General features: G+C 41.7%; 1 protein-coding gene and 1 long non-coding RNA gene across 2 annotated transcripts in view; one reads left to right on the forward strand and one right to left on the reverse strand.

The window, feature by feature from the left end:
- LOC136568381 (uncharacterized) overlaps window positions 1-7,219 on the forward strand; it is a 47,681-nt gene extending 40,462 nt beyond the window's left edge. Inside the window, exon 4 of the long non-coding RNA XR_010785206.1 lies at window positions 6,138-7,219. This is a non-coding gene — a long non-coding RNA (uncharacterized lncRNA). The remainder of the gene's footprint in view (window positions 1-6,137) is intronic.
- NTF3 (neurotrophin 3) overlaps window positions 1-16,968 on the reverse strand; it is a 47,182-nt gene that overhangs the window by 26,793 nt on the left and 3,421 nt on the right. The gene's annotated exons all lie outside the window — the stretch shown is intronic.

Raw genomic sequence — 16,968 nt, forward strand, 5'->3', positions numbered from 1 at the left:
CCAGGTGTATTCCACTCAGAATGAGAGGCAGGAAATTGCATTTTCATCTTTATTCTTCCGCCAGCTGTAAGCTAAACCCATACTTGAAGGCTATAGCAACAAATGCATCAAGTACAAGAATCTCCTGCCACTTTGCTCATCAGTCATTTGAACTCTATCCTTCTATTTCTCATGGTTGTACCAGATGGAGGAGGAACCTTGCCTACATGATGCAGTTGTAAGAAGCAGCAGATGAGGCTTTGCATGGTGCTGTTGGTTCCAGCACTACCAAAAATGGAAAAAATGGAGAGGGACCACAAATGCTTCAACCTGAGGAAGAAGCTGAATGGTGCAACTGAAAATAAGAGATCCTAAGATTCAGGAAACCCTCAATGACCTGTTCAGCAAACATGTCTTAATTTTCCAGTAAAATCCTGTTACTAATATAGGCTTGCTACAGAATGAGACCTGCACTTGTACCTCGCTTTCTAAGTGATGGTTTTGTGAGGAGAAAATTAAGATAAGAGCCAAAACCCCATGATCTCAAGTGGCCAGAACAGATTTTTGTCTCTCTTAACATGACAGTGCAGTGAGATAAGAACTGCTTGGCTGAAGAACCAGGCAGGCAGAGGGTGTCCTTCTAACAGCAGCAGGTTGCTTAGAAAACATGCAGTTTTCATCACTAGAGGCTGCTGAGGACAGGATAAACAGACATTTATTTACAGGGAAGAATTTTTGAATAGGAAAATGGTGATCTCTTAATTTATGATTCTGTGTGATTTTCTTGAGTGAATCTTTTACTCTATGAGATTCCCAGGGCTGCTGCAGGAGGAGAGGGAAGTGTGCTTCATGTACAAAAATATACTTGCAAATTTATGGTCAATAGGTGACAAAACTTGCAGAGAAACACTGTGATATGTTATTTCAAGTTTTGAGTTAATGTCTATTTCTGAATCCATTGTCGTTGCAAACTCACTCAGCAAAAGGTAACAGATATTAAAAAATCCCCAAAACCTACCACCAAAACAACTGACTTAAGCTTTTTCCTAAACTTTTTCCCTTCTTCTGCTTACTTATGGCTCATTGTGTAAGAAAAACCCAGAATATGACACTGATTCTGTACCCGTGCTATGTACAGGCAGAAATCTAGGTTTGCCTGCCTGTCAGGGAATGCATTTAGCCTTGAGCCTGTCTATCTAACTAAAATAGTTATTGAGATCTGGTAAACAAAATATGCAACAATGGTTTCCGAGCTTCCCTGAATAATTCTATGCAACCGTGTATAATTACAATTATCATAAATATCCTCTGTTTGCACAACACCTCAGTGGAGCTGCTGAATTCTCTGTGGCCTCTATACATACGGTGCCATGAAATACAAACATTGCCTCTGCCTAAACACTCCTTAACAAACACACTGCGAAAGCTGTTTGTGGAGGGACATATCAGTCAGGAATATCCAAGCCTGGGTTAATAAGGGAAGAGCACGGAATCTTCTATGTCTGCATGAGATATGTTGGTGTAAGAACAGCAAAAAATCTGGTAAGAAATCTCACCAATACTTCATAATTCATAGGAAACTGGAGTTTCCTTGGAAAAGTAAAACTGGGGTAAGAATTGAGCACATTTTAAAAACACTAACAGGTAAAAACACTAACTGTAAGCTCCCCCTCTTTGCAGAGTATCAGCTAAGCGCTCTCATAGAAGTCTAGCACATAGCAGGTGTTGAAAATGGAAATGCAATTTCCCAGCTAGGCAGACATCCAATATTTATGAGCCAAGTCTGTGGAAATAGCAAACTGCCAATAGGAACAGAATAATTTAGCGGAAAATCAAGCAAGTTTTCCACTTCAAGAGAATTTGTCATTCACCTTGTGTCCGATCCTACTCCTACCAGTGTCTGAATGTATTGTCTGGTGCTGAAGCAATCCTACAAGACATAAAACAAAGAGATGAGCATTCTCCTGGAGAGAGCTGATCACAGCTATGTAGGTATTTGGCAGACCCAAGTGATGTATGGCTGAGAAAAAGAAAAAAACCCACACACACCTGACAGGGAATCAACCTACTGACTTGCAGAAGTACTTCTGACATTTCCTAGGCAAGGTTTTAAACCCAGATTAAATGTTGCATTCACATTTTGAAAATGCCATAGTTTTGTCAGACATGCTTAGAAACTTCTACCATGTTTGGGTGGGAATCTTAATAAGCAACAGAAGCTGCTCTGAGATCTCTGGAGCAGGGAAATGTGACCCTTGCACATTTGGACTGAGGTCAGAAACAGAACTGCAAATATAGAATGGCTCTGGAGGAGCAGGTCTTGGGCACACCTCCTGTTCAGTCAAAATTCAAGGTACTTGGATTTTGCCTGTAGTTAAGAGAAGAAGAATTGATAATTGCCAGACAGAGGGATCTGCGCCTGTCAACACTCCTAACTCAAAAGTCAACTTCCAAATTTGCTTGAGAATTTCCTGTCTCCTTCTGATAAGGCTCTGTCTCCTTTTGGCAGACTCTCCACACTGAACTGCCAAGCTATGCATAACAAGTCATGTTTCATGGGTATTTGCACAAATTTAGAAACTTGGCATCACCACACATGGCCCAGATATCAGTGGATCAATGCAGAGCATTAAGGTGTAGGGAACTGAATGAATATGTCAAAAATATTAAAATATTCAGTGCATTCCCCTTTTTCCTTCTGTCTGAAGCTCACTCTGTTACAAGACTGGGGAATAGGCTGGACTGAGGCTGAGCTCTTGGAAAAATAGGCCCTAAGAGGAAGAAGAGCTTGAAGCTGGGTCTCTGTAAGGGTGAAATTCAGCTTTGAGAACTAGTTTTAAGTGAATTATGACAGCCCTGCCACCACCCCAGTGTGTTTGTTATTCAGGCAGACATGCAATAACCCCCACAGAGCGACGGCTTTTTTTGAGCTGGAACTTACTCCTGGACAGTTTGTTGTAAGCACTTGGTCAGAGTCACAGCAAGACACTTTGGAGCCTGTTTTCACAACCCTTCATCCTCCTTTCCCTCTTCTTTGAGCTCCTAATAGCTGCTGCCAGCAAAGATTACTGCATCCTCAAAGATCTGCAGGGTCCCCTCTTAGAGAAGGGGAGCAGTTTTGCCACGTGCCTCTTTTGGTGCTTGGTCCTGATCACCTTATTCCTTGCTTGGCTGGATATCCCAAAATGTCAGGCTGTACTGCTAAGAGGATGGGTTTGTCTCATCCTCTCCAAGTCCCTTCACTTCCAAGATGTCCCCATACTTATTTTTACAAATTTACAATAACCACCCTCAGATCAAAGTCCAAAATTCCCTTAAAATTCCCTCATTCCTTCATGAGCTTGAAGGAGTGATTATGGAAAGCAAACCAAAAATGGGGACTGACCACTAGCAAAATGTGGGTTTTCTTTTTTTTTTTTGTTAATGAAAAAATAGTTCTATTCTCTCAAATTGTACTTATTTATTGTTTTAAGCAGATGCATCACTTATAAGCTGAAACTCCATAGGTCAACATAAAAGAAATTTATGTGTAAATAGAAAGGTAGTTTGTATCAATGTGTCCACAAAATTTATATTGTGATGCTTTGGAGACAGAGGCCAAAACATGACTTTGCACCTGATCCATGAAAAATGAAGTTTGTTTCAACTGAAATCCCTCAGAAATGTTCTGTTCATCGGAGGAAATCAGTGTATACCCCAAGAGCTGAGTGTATAAATGGAAAAATATAAAGAAATCTAGTTGCTCCCCAAAACAGAAGAAAAAGGGAATGAATGAATAAACAACTGAATGGATGTCAGAGGGCTGTGCTGGGGTTTAGCAATGTATTACTAATAAGAGCCAGTGGAGGAGTATTTAAATATGCAGTACCTGCTTTCTAGCAATGCATTACTAATTACAGCTCAAGAAATTTTCCTTAGAGCATTCATTCAAACTGGTTTGGGTGTGATTTCATTGTGACACAGGCAGACCACTGCCTGACAAATTCCCACCCCGAGATATTTTCAGAGCAAGGGTTCAAAATGAAAACACATATCCTGGTGAGTTGTTCCTAGTACAACCTGGCAATTCAAACACACATGGTAAAGCTGGTCCAATTATTTTTAAAGAATTTTAAGGGATTTTTCTGTGGTGAGCTCTAGCTGTCAGTCACCTGGTATCTTCTGTGCATGACTTGAAGATTCTCACCTGATAAAAATGCAGGACATTTTCTGGGGGGGTGGGGGGGGGAAGCCCTATATAGCCCAGGGAGAAGGGCTGCATTTTTCAGATGCACACCCTTCTATAACCGGCTGAGGAAAGGAATTTACTCACTTAAAGCTCCATGCAAGTGCAAGTTCCAGCTTGTTGTGGGTGAAGGAGCCTGGAAGCTTTGGTCCCACTCTTCTCCAATAGCATGATTTTAACTCTGAGGGACTGCTGATCCCTCTGAAACAGCTGAACTGATCAGCAACTCAGATAATTGCATTTCTTTTCCTGTATCAAGGCCTAACTATAAACCTTTGAGTTTGCTGGGTTTACAGAGGCACTGAGTAGAAGGACTCTACAAACTGGGCTGTCAGCACTGAAGATCACAGGTTTACACTGTGAAAAAGTGCTTCCCTCACTGCAACATGCAATAAATAAAATTAAACTGGACAACAGATTGATCTTCCTTCTGAAATAGAAAGGAAAGTTGTCTTCAAATTATTTTAGGGCAAGTAACCATCAGAAGACACAAAATTTTAAATAAATAAGATGTATCTGCTCTTCCAGAATTCCCCGTCATAGAGACAGTCTGGTCTGGCTCCCAGTTGCTTCTAAATAAATGTTAAAAACTAGGTATGATAAGAAAATAGATATGAAAATATTTTTTGGAACAGAAATATTCTTTAGCCATGTGGTTATTGCTTTAGAACTGGGGGTTGTTCAGCCTGGAGAAGTAACTTCATTGTGACCTTCCAGGACCTGCAGGAGCCTACTGGAAAGATGGAGAGAGACTCTTGACAAGGGCCTGGAGTGACAGGACAAGGGGGAATGGCTTCACACTGACAGAGAGCAGGTGTAGACTGGATATTACAAAAAAATTCTTCCCTGTGAGGGTGGTGAGGCCCTGGCATAGGTTGGCCAGAGCAGCTGTGGCTGCCCCATCCCTGGCAGTGTTCCAGGCCAGGCTGGATGGGGCTCTGAGCAACCTGTGATAGCAGAAGGTGTCCCTGCCCATGGCAGAGGGTTGGGACAAGATGATCTTTCACATCCCTTCCTTTTAACTCACTTTAAATTCACATTTTAGGCTGTCGATTAAAGTTTGGGCTTTTTTCCTTGTTGCGGGGTTTTTAATAATTATTTTTTACATAAAGAAAAACTTTTATTGCAAGGAAATTAGATATTGTCAAGAGCAAAAGAAGCAAGTTTGAAGAAATGTTGACACAGTTTTGATTGTGAAGAAGGAATTCATAGGTGAATTGTACTAAATCTGTACAAACATGGAGGAGAGAACTTAGCAAGGGTCAGAGGTATTAAAAGTCTTCCATGAAATGGGAACACAAGTAAAAAAAAACTGTTAAATCATCATCTGATTAAGTAGATGGAGATGCAGAGCAGAAGTCTGATAAAATAAATCTTTTTCTGTGCCTCAAAAAAACTTTGAAAAAAACCCACTTTCTGTGGCTCAAAAAACCTTGATTTTAACCATTAAGGATGGTTTCACTTTCAGTCTTTTTGAAAGAGGAATGCAGGGTTCCCTTAATTCCTTTTTTTTTTTGTTGTTGTAGTTCTGTCTAACCCTCACCAAGGCACAGTGCATTATAGAAGGAGAAAAATGAGCAAAAGAAGATCATATGTAAAGCATGAAGAGAAGAAATATGATGATGATAAAATAGAGATGCCAAAGGTCCTCAAAGAGCCCAACCTTTCCTGAAGTCAAACAGACGGGATTCAAACAAGAATTTGCCTTCTCACAAAAATAAGGAATGCATTGAAAAATTACATAAGCAGCAATAACTGGGGGCTTGGTTTTGGGGGCTTGGTCAGAGGTCATAGATTTATTTAATTATCATGGTATCAGGAGAAGAAGAGAAAGACAGTGGTAAAGAAATTTTGAAAGGTATCAGCATTATATAAAGATGAAAAAAATTTGGGAGAAACCTTTTTTTACACAACATATTGAAATCTTTTTCAGGAATTTTCAGAGGAGCTTGTGGACGTCATCTACTCAGATGATGCTGGGGTACAGAGACATCAAACTGAAGGAAAAAAAAAAGAATACTTCAAACTCCTGATTTATATTTAGAGAGATAAAAAAGAGGAAAAATAGCAAGTTGCACAGCAGAAGCAAAACAAATTGCATGTTTTGGAGGAAAAACAGAAGACAATCACAGCTGACAAGGTTACCAAACCACAAACTCATAGGAATATGAAGGCACAGGAGATAATTGAAGACTACAGGCAAAATTTGACAAAAGGCAATCAGACCCAACTTTTAAAAGAAGCATCAAGGATTGCATTATGAGTGGAAAAACAGTACCAGTTTATGCAGCTCCAGCTTTTGGAACAACTTTGCAAAAAAAGAAGAAGTTTTGCAAAAAAGAAGCAAAATTCTGCAAAAGATGTCAAATGAAGGCTGAGGGTATTTACCAAGAAACTCAGTCTGTGTCCATGTCTGAAGAAAAGAAAAATTGATTGGAACTCTTGGACAACTTTATACACACACACACACACACACACACACACACACACACACACATATATATATGTATGTATGTTTGTATGTATGTATACATATGAGAGTCACAGAACCACAGAATTATTTGGATTGGAAGGGAAGGGACCCTGAAGATGATCTCATTCTACCCTTCTTCCATGGGCAGAGACACCTTCCGCTAGCCCAGCTTGCTCAGAGCCCCATCCAACCTGGCCTTGGACACTTCCAGGAATGGGACAGCCACAGCTTCTCTGGGCAGCCTGTGCCAGGGTCTCATCACCCTCACAAGGAACAATTTCTTCGTAATATCCCACCTACATTTTCCTTTTCAGTGTGAAGCCATTTCCCCTTGCTCTATCACTCCAGGTGCCCTATTTGTATTTTTTGGGTACTGTATTATCAGTCTCCTTGATATGCAGATGGGAAATTATTTGCTCAAATGTCCCTCAATATAAACCCCAAAGCAGGAATAGCCAATTAATAATAAGATTAAAACCAAAGGTGCTGTGAAATCTCATAAATGAAATGTAAATAAAACATAATTAAAAAAAGAAAATCTACTCAAAGAATGAGCAAGGCATCTTCAGTCTTATTCTGCGTACAGTTAGTGCACATATATAGATATATAAATATATTTACACATTATGGAAATTATAATTTCCAATATTTAAAGCAAAAAAGTCAGTGATTCAGACACTCTCCAGAGATCAAACATTACTATAATGATTTCTGTGCTTCAGATTTCCCATCCAAAGGTGCCACATTTCCATTTCAAACTGTTATAAGAACAAGGTCCAAATTACCTATATATAAATTCAATTTAGCATAGTTTTAAAAGGATTTGACAGAGTTAATGTACTTTAAGTGGAATCCAGACTGCAATGTGATTGGAAGGTAGGAAAGACCAAGGCAGACAATTTCCTGTGGCATAAGAAGTAAAACTTCAAATTAATCTCTTTCCTTTTTCTGTTCAGAACTGGAGTTTTCAAGGTAGCTGAACAATTAGGTGCAAAAAGATACAGAAAAAATGGCTTTGCAAAATCATTCATCCTTAGTGTAATTCAGCCTTTGTTGAGACAAGGTTTTGATGTTGATAATTGACAAAACTGGGCTGGTGATGAACAAACTTGACACCTGGCTCTTTTCATACTGATCCTTCAGTCTTTCCAGATGGCAGAGTTTACTTCTGTTCCCATCTGTTCCTTTTCAGTAAGGAAAAGGGAGGAAAACCCAAAATTGCTAAAACATTTTATGGCTTTTAGAAGTATCTCTGAGGTTCTTTTCAAGTCCTTTGCTCTGGACCACATTCCTGCGGAAGGCTGGCAATGACCTACGATTATTTGCCTCAGATCAAAGGTAGGATGCCAAGTTTCATTTTTCAGATTTGGTCTGACATAATTCATCTGGATGAGAATTTCATGGATAGAAAAATTGAGAGAGCTGGACTCACCACACCAACACCTTCTTGTAAAAAGAGAGGAGAAAACAAGCAAGGAAGCAAACAAACAAGCAAGAACAGTATCAGACTGTGATTAGATAATTTTTGACAGGTCAGAGCAGAATTTAGGAGAAAGCTTTGCTAGTTTACAGTTGGAAAACTGTCCCTACATTGAAAAAACCTTTTTTAATTTTTTTGCAGACAGAACCACTGTCATTCCCCTGGCTATTGGCAATAGTTTCTCTGTTGACTTCTCAGGTCTTGACTCTGGTCTAAATTTTCACTCCCTCAAGATGAACTTATTCCCTGGGGCTTACATTCTTCCATGTAAGTGGGGTCAGAATTAGGCCTCTGTTAAGTTAGTTATCTCCAGAGTTAGCAACTGGCTGTTCAAGAATATTCAGCAAGAGGAAAATAGAAGCTTATGGATGGGAAAAGATGGAAAAAACCCATAATGAAATCCATCAATGATAATCTGCCAGGTAACCAGAAAATAATTTTAGATGCTTCTTTGTAGTTTATAAGTTTCCATGTATTGCTCAAAAAAATAATTTATCGGAAGAAAATTCAGAAAGCAATTGGAATAAACAAATCTCCCTAAATAGCCATACATATTTAGAATGTTTATGAATAAAAATGAAAATAATTGAATTTATGGACCTGGCTGAAGGAAGGTTGTGGTGCCCATGTGTACTCTGCTCTGGTAAGATCCCACCTGAAATTTTGCATCCAGTTCTGGTGCCCCCAACAGAAGAAGGACATGGAACTGTTGGAGCAAGTCTAAAGGAGGCCACAAAGTTGATAAGAGGACTGGAGCACTTTGCCTATGGAGACAGGCTGGGAAAGCTGGAGCTGTTCAGTCTAGGGAGGAGAAGGGTGTGGAGACCTCACAGAACCTTCCAGTATTTGAAGGGGATACAGGGAAGCTGGAGGGGGACTTTTCATCAGGAGCTGTAGTGACAGGGCAAGGGAGAATGACTTCAAACTGAAAAGGTAAATGTAGGTTAGATATTAGGAAGAAATTGTTCCCTGTGAGGTTGGTTAGGCCCTGGCACAGGTTGCCCAGAGAAGTTGTGGCTGCCCTGTCCCTGGAAGTGTCCAAGGCCAGGCTGGATGGGGCTCTGAGCAAGCTGGGCTAGTGGAAGATGTCCCTGCCCATGGCAGGGGGGTGGAATTTGATGATTTTTAAGGTCCCTTCCAACCCAAACCATTCTGTGATTCCTGTAGAAGACCAGGAAGATTTCTGATTCCAGTCATCCTAAAGGATCATGTTGGCCTAAAAGCAGCTGGAAAAAGGCTGTAGCTTGGTTCATGTGCCTCACCAAGCAGTCTGGATACCTGAGAGGAGCCTCAGGGTGTTTACATTGACCTGGCAGAGCAAGGGACTGTCCTCTGTGCTCACCCTGGAGGTTTGCTGGCTCATACACTGCTGTCTCTGCTGCTCCACCAGAGCTGCTTTACACAGCAGGATGTCTTAACAGCAGCCTGCAGGGTGTCTTTGGGTGTCCCTGGAGAGCTTTGCACTGCTATCCAAGTAGAAATAAGGTTGATTATCCTGGTGCAGTTTTGCTAATAGATTGGAGAATCTGGAGACTCTCCATGAGAGAAGGTGCAAGCCTGGTAATTTGTATGGAGTTACCTCCTGGAACACTGTCCAGGTTGCTGCCAGGATACAGACATACCCACCATCTTGAGGAGATGGTACTGAGCTTTTCAGAGAACAGCAGGATTATTGAGGTTGGAAAAAACCTCCAGATCATCCACACTGAGTCCAGCCTGTGACCAAACACCACCTTGTCACCCAGTTTAGACCACCGAGTGACAGGTCCAATCATCCCTTGGGGACCTGCAGGGATGGGGATTCACCACCTCTCTGGGCAGCCCCTTCCAATGCATGACCACCTTTTCCATTAAGAATTTCCTCCTGATGTCCAACCTGAACCTCCCCTGGTGCAGCTTGAGACAATTTCCTCTCATCTTGTCCCTTGTTCCCTGGGAGCAGAGCCCAATCCCTCCCAGCTGTCCCCTCCTGTCAGGGAGCTGTGCAGAGCCAGAAGGGCCCCCCTGAGCCTCATTTCCTCCAGGCTGAGACCCCCCCCAGCTCCCTCAGCCCTTCCTGGTGCTCCAGACCCTTCTGCAGCTCCATTCCCTTCTCTGGACATGCTCCAGCCCCTCAATGTCTTTCTTGTAGTGAGGGCCCCAAAATTGGGCCCAGGACTCAGGTGTGGCCTCACCAGTGCAACCTTTCTTTTGAGAAAGAGCTGTTCTCCAAGAACAGGCTATTTATATAAAATATTTCTGTTACTTTCAACAATGGCACGTTTTATTTTCACTTTTTCCTCAAGGAATGCCATCACAAAAAGGTAATCGCTAGAATTTAACTAAAGAAAAAATAACATTGAAGCCAAACCGCTTGTCTAAAATGGTCTCTTGCCAGCTGTCCTACTGCCACCCAGGACTGTGTTGTTGCTAACAACTTGTCCATGGGAAAGCACTCAATCCTGTAGTAATGAATGGCACTCAAGCTGAATGGGGGATGGTATGAAAATTTTAAGTGGAGTGGTAGAAGCCCAGTCATTTGATGAATTTAAAATTAGACATGACAGAGCTTTGAAGAATATTCTATCTGGCTGGCTGAGATCTTAGAGAGACAGACCGTATTAGGAGATATTAGACTGAACTAGAGATGAATTTTGTTGGATTTAATTCTCCAGTGCTGAGGAATTTCTCTTTGCCTCCTGAGCCCAAGAGTCCCCTGTGAGGTAGAAGCATCATGCCCTTGTTTTCTCTAGGTTAATGTGCTTCACTGGCTTTGTCCTTGTAGCTCCAAGTACCAATTCCCTAGTCTGTGGATGGCTGGTGGATGAGTCAACAAGGACACAGGGTTTTGAGCAAGGGAGAAGCCTGAAAGGTTTTTAAACTTTGGTGTCCACAGAGACTTAGTTGAGATTTATTAGAACAAGTGGGGAATGCTTGGTCTCTGAGCAACTGACAAATTCCAACAACAACAAAAAAAAGGTATTTGTTGCAATTTTTCCAATCAAAATACCACTTATCAAATATAGGCATATTCTCTCCCCTTCTCTGATTTCTATGGCTCAACATACTAAAATGCTTTGGATGTGCATTCATGGTTTAAAAAATCCCCAAAAACAAACCCCAAGACACAAATTTAAAACAGCCGCACAAATATTAGTAAGATTTCCTGGGTGCAACTGAGAGGAGGATTTGACCTGCAGTCAGGTGGGTTTTTTCCATGTTTGCCCTGATCCTGTGTTAATTAGAAATGCATTGGAATCAGTGGAAGTGCTGGTGTCAAACCAGAGTCATGAAAGGCATAGTCTGAACCAGAGGTGCAAAGAAAGATTGAGGTAAAAAAATGAACTCATCAAAGGACAACTAAATCAATAAGATTTGATAACAGTGGTTCAAAAAACAGATGATGTTGAAAATTATTCAGCTTTTATTTCAGAGGAATGAAGCAAATGAGAACCTCTGGGGAAAAAAATTGACAGGAAGATTTCCTACTAGAAGAAAGACAGGAAAAAAAATCACTGGATTTTAAACCATTTCTGTTTCCGCAAAACTCAAACTTTTCCAAGGGAGACCACTCCCTATCCTAGCACATGTGAAAAGCAGCTTTAGCTTATCAGGGCAACATTTAACTCCATGAAGCTTTTGTTGATTTTCATTTTGTTTTAGTAAAACAACAACAACAACAACAACTCCTCCCCAAACTCATCTTGCAGTAGTATTTAGATTGTTTCTCTTTTCTCAGAGCTTGTGATGGTTTGTCTTTCAACAGGAAAACTAAACATATTTCCTGATTTAAAGACTTAAAAATGCAGTTTGAACAGCACAGGAACACAGAAAGGCAGTTTGAACACAGACATTTTCTCTGAGCAGGAAAAAAGTCTCTACCCAGATTAATTAATGCATACATTTTGTATATATTTTGTATAAACAAATTAATACTTTGTTCTAGTTACATCTGGAGCATATCTAGGAAGAAAGACATATTGAAGCAGTATTTTCTAAAGGTGTCCCTATATGATGAGATGGTTTCATCTCCATCATAAAGAGTTTTACTCTGTAGAAATCATAGAAACATAGAATGGTTTGGGTTGGAAGGGACCTTAAAAATCACCTCAATCTGAAAGTGTTAAAGAGTAGAGCTGAAGAAACATGAAATGGGAGAAGGAACAGGCTGCAAATGGATAGAAAGAATGGAAAGGATAGAAGAAAGTGCTACATAGAAGGACAGAGGTTTGTTAGAAAAATGCAGAAAATAACAGATTCAGAGGAGAAAGGCCTAAGATAATATGTCTAGGAAAAATCAATTCAGAGCAAGTGAATTAAATGTTAGGGAGAAAGTTGGAAAGGTATAATACAGAAAATTAGTCATGATTTAAACAAGGAATTAGTGCTGGATTTATTAGACTGAAGTTATTTTGCAGTAGAAGGGAGACACAAAAGAGAAAAATAGTGAGTGCAAAAAGTCAGTGGATAGCAGAAGGCAGGCAAATAGAGGAAAGAGGTCTCCTGGTTTTAGAACATCACTTTTATTCCTGAATGCCTTAGTTTGGGCATTTTGTTTTGCCACAAGTTTTGCCACAAAGTTTGGGATGAAATTGGGGGAAGTCAGAAAACTGAAAAAACATTATTAAGAAATTCAAAGAAATGCTTAGAGGAAAAAAAAATCATATTAACCCTGTAAGAAAAGAATGAGCTTAAACAAAGGACAGCTTAAGTAAAATATATGAGGGATATCTTTAGCAAACAGTAACAAAGAAGGAAAGTTGGTCATGATGTTAGGGGATCTAAGTGGGACAACAGGCAAATATGGATAAACAAGCAAAGAAAAAACACCTTTTTAGGAAGATTTTTTAATGTTATCTGCAACATCCATTTGGAAAGCCAGTCATGTAAAATCTGACTGTGCAAATTGTTTGAGAAATGAGTGGAGGATATCGTTTTACCTCTCACAGGAGCTGAAAACACTGAAGTAGGTAAATATTTTTTAACTTTTAAATGTACAAATCCAGGAAAGGCCCCTCAGCACATGAAATGATGCCTCCCTCTTAACAACTCTGGTCTCCATCAGATTTATGAGGTCTATATTTGGACCTAAAGGCTAAAAGTATCTCATCTTGGTTTGGAGCAGAAACCAAATACTGCCCAAATCCCATCTCTGGAGAGGACAGAAGTTGATTTTGTCTTGCAACTGTGTCTATCTCCTGGGTGAGGCAGAATTCACCAGAGAGGATGCTGTAATCAAACTTGTCTAACCACAGAGCTTTTCAAAAGAAGTGGTTGGGCTTAAATGTCACACTCACAACCTGAATTCATGTAGATACAAAATACTTCTTCCTTCTGCAGCTCTACAATTCCCTGCGAGTTACCTCTGACTGTATAGATTCAGATTTTTGGCAAACATGGTTGAATTTTTTTAAGGCAATGCCTAGAAATATCTATTTTTGAATTAACTAGATTCTTGCATGCTTACTCAGCTACTGTATGATTAAACATGTAAAATCTATAGAAGGGTCAGACTCAAAATACAGGAATTTATTGCTGGAATGTATGAAAGAGCAACTGAGAAGAAGCACATTTATTGCTGTGGTTCCATTATGGGCAACATGCACATTGGAAATGCTGGAGAAGTTGATGCAAATCTTACCCTGTGGGTTGCAATCCTTCCAGAGTGTTTTTATCACCTCTGGTGTAGGTTTTTTTAACAGATAACGCAGATAAGTTATTTAACGCAGATAAGTGGACTTTGCTCCACAGAATGAGTGGATTTTCATGGCTACAGAAGCTGCGACTCCTGCTCTGCCTAATGGAAACATGGAACAGCCTGTCATCCTTCCTGTGTGCCTTGAAATGCAGCCACCAGGCTCCTTCTCTGGGCCTGAGATGACAACCAGCAAATTCTGTTTCGACATGCACAGACACGCAGCCTTCCCTGATATGGCAGCTTGGTCACGCAGTCCCTCAGGTGGGAATTCCACACACAAACCCAGAGGCCAAGCTGGAAAAGACTCTTCCTCATGTGTGTGAAGAAGTGGAGAGGAGACGGAGGCAGGGAAAGATCAGAGAGGGAGGAGTATATGGTCCTGCTGTGATCTTTCAAGTGCTTGCTGCCCTGAAGGAAAAGGCTACCTTTCCTGGCTTGCTTGTAGTGTGTGAAGGAGAGAAGGAGACTCTGAACTGAACAGCATGCTTGAGTGAGGTTTTTTTAGTTCTTTGGGAAGTGCAATCTCCCTCGAGGTTTCCTGTAGAGGACTCCCCTTCCCCTATGGACTTAAGGCTTGTGATACAATCAGGAGCATAGCTGTGGATGTTGCTCCTAGCACTCATTTCACAACCTTGAAACTACTCCATATCCACCCTTAGCACTTCTCTCTTCACACACACATCCATCTGTCCCCTCAGAAAGTGACTGATCCCCCCATCCCTCACTGACAGATGCATGAAGACTCTCCCACACAGCAACAGAGGCCATCCCCCTCCATCAGCCCTTTCAACTGGCTGCTCCTGGACACCACCAGGAGACACACACACATGGCCAGTCAAACATCTGCATGGATAAGCAGATGTTCCAGCCCCTTACAAGCAGATTTCTATGGCTGTGTCATGGCTGCAAAGGATGCAGTCAGGCACAAATGCCCCATGTTCTCCACACTGAGCACAGCTTGTTCACTCTTGCTTTGTTCCCTTTCCTGCCACAACCCATCGATCCCTTTCTCTTTTCTCAGCCAGATGACAGGTTGATGCCACTGTTTGATTTTGATTTTCCTAGTGCAGGGAGCAGAGTGGTCAGAGGTCAGGGGAGCACTGGTGGCAGTGGGCTGAGCAGGCTGTGTGGTATCAGCCCATCTGAATTCCAGTGTCTGAGACTGCATCTCCCCCTCATGGACAACTGCTTCACCATTCCCTCCACCCACAGCTTGCCATGGTGGGAAGTTCACTCCCAGCAGGGAAGAAAGGTCCTTCCCACAGACTGCAACCAGCTGCAAAAACTGCCAGGAAAAATTATTCTGCTGGACAGCTTGAGCTGGACTCTGCAGTGAGAAACCAGTGTAAAATATGGGACAATGGGTTCCCAACACAACCTATGGCTACATGAACACTAATTGCTTATCATTTCACAGGCTGCTTGCTTTTATTTTACCAGGAATTTTTCCTTGCAATGAACAGAAAAGGGATCTATGAACCATAGTCCATGGGACTGATGTTATTTAAGGTCTGGGCTCAGTGGCTTCAACCTTTACATTTAGAGATTCTGTGTGATCAGACTGACTTCCTCCAGTGCAAGTTCCACAGGATTACTTACAATCTTCTCACCAGCTACACCTGCTATGGGTGGAAACAAGCACTTCCCTACTCTGTGTAGAAGAGCCCAAAGTCCTAGGTGAGCCACACAATTTGAAGATGTTTTTAGACAAGATTTGAAGAACAGCTGTTGTCAATAAATGCAATTGTTTTGAAGGGAAGTAAGTTCCTAGTGCTTCTCTCTGACACCCAAGATGTATCTTATGTTTTCAACCCTCAACCAACTGCACATTACTCCAGCACTGCTTCAAGCCATGGAGAAAGCCAGTGCTTTCCTCTTTCCTACAACTGACATCTGTAGTCCTTCTGTGTGCTTCAGCCCAATGGTTGTTCATCCAAGAGCCCTGTTAACTTGTCCCAGAGAAACCTCTCTGCCCTTTGTGCCCTTTGTGCCCTTTCTGCAGTATTCAGAGGTTTTAATGTATGAAAATAAAGTACATTGGTATGCTTCTGAATGAAACTGGTTTAAATATCATAGTTAAATCTACTGGGATTTTCTAAGGATTATTCAGCACTTCATAAAAAGTGGCAAAAAACCTCTAGAGGAGAGCCTGCCTGCTGTGCAAGTCATGCAGAAGGCAGGTACATCTAAAGCACGTCAGATCCTTTTGCTACCCACGCACGAAACCATTTTCCTGGTTAGTCATCCTTTCCTACCCTCCTTCTCAATGCAAACATTGCTTTCCTAGCACTCACGAAACTCACCCCTGGTGGTGGCCTTATGTAAGTGATTTCGACAGGGAGAGCTCTGCCACAAACTGTGGACACGTGATGCTCCACTTAGCCTCTGGTAGCCACCCTGCACGTCAGCATGGCCTCCTGGGTGGCTCTTTGGGACTTCCACACGGGCCTTCATCTCTTACAGAAACCCAGGGCTCTTACACACTCCTCAGGGGTTTCAGCTTCTTCCTGGATTGTCCTCATCACCTACAACTCTGCCAGTCCCATAAGCACCCACCAAACATATTCACCCCTGTCCCTTGTGCATTCCATGTATCCATGTGCCTATCACCAAGGTCTGTATGGATTTACCTGTGCCCTTGCACTGAACTCCCAATCTACTCTCCTGTTGCACTGCATGCACCTAGGGCTCCTTGCACACTTAACCTCCCTCACAGCAAAAGGCAGATAATGAGAGATGCCTTAAGCCTTCATAAACTTTTTCTCACTCCTCATCACTCTTCCTTCCCCCATAAGTGGTTTTCCTTCTCCCCACACCCAGGTCTGCAATTATCACCTGTACTTCTTCCCTCATTTCCTTTGAGCATGCTGTGTACACAAATCTCTCTTATCAGACACAACTTTTCCGTCCCTTCACCTTCCTTTGCACAGTCCTTGCAAGCAGGCACAGCCTGACAGGTCCCTTCCTCACTCTCACACTGCTGTGTGTCAACCCACACTGAGCTCCTCACCCCTCATAACAGGAACTGTCATTCCCATCCATTTCCACCTCATGCCCTACAGCTCCCAACTCCACTTGCCTCCCCACACACTTCACACTTTACTTTTGGCCTCAGCACAGCCATGTGGCTTATA

Source organism: Molothrus aeneus, chromosome 32, assembly GCF_037042795.1.
Source record: "Molothrus aeneus isolate 106 chromosome 32, BPBGC_Maene_1.0, whole genome shotgun sequence".
Taxonomy (NCBI): domain Eukaryota; kingdom Metazoa; phylum Chordata; class Aves; order Passeriformes; family Icteridae; genus Molothrus; species Molothrus aeneus.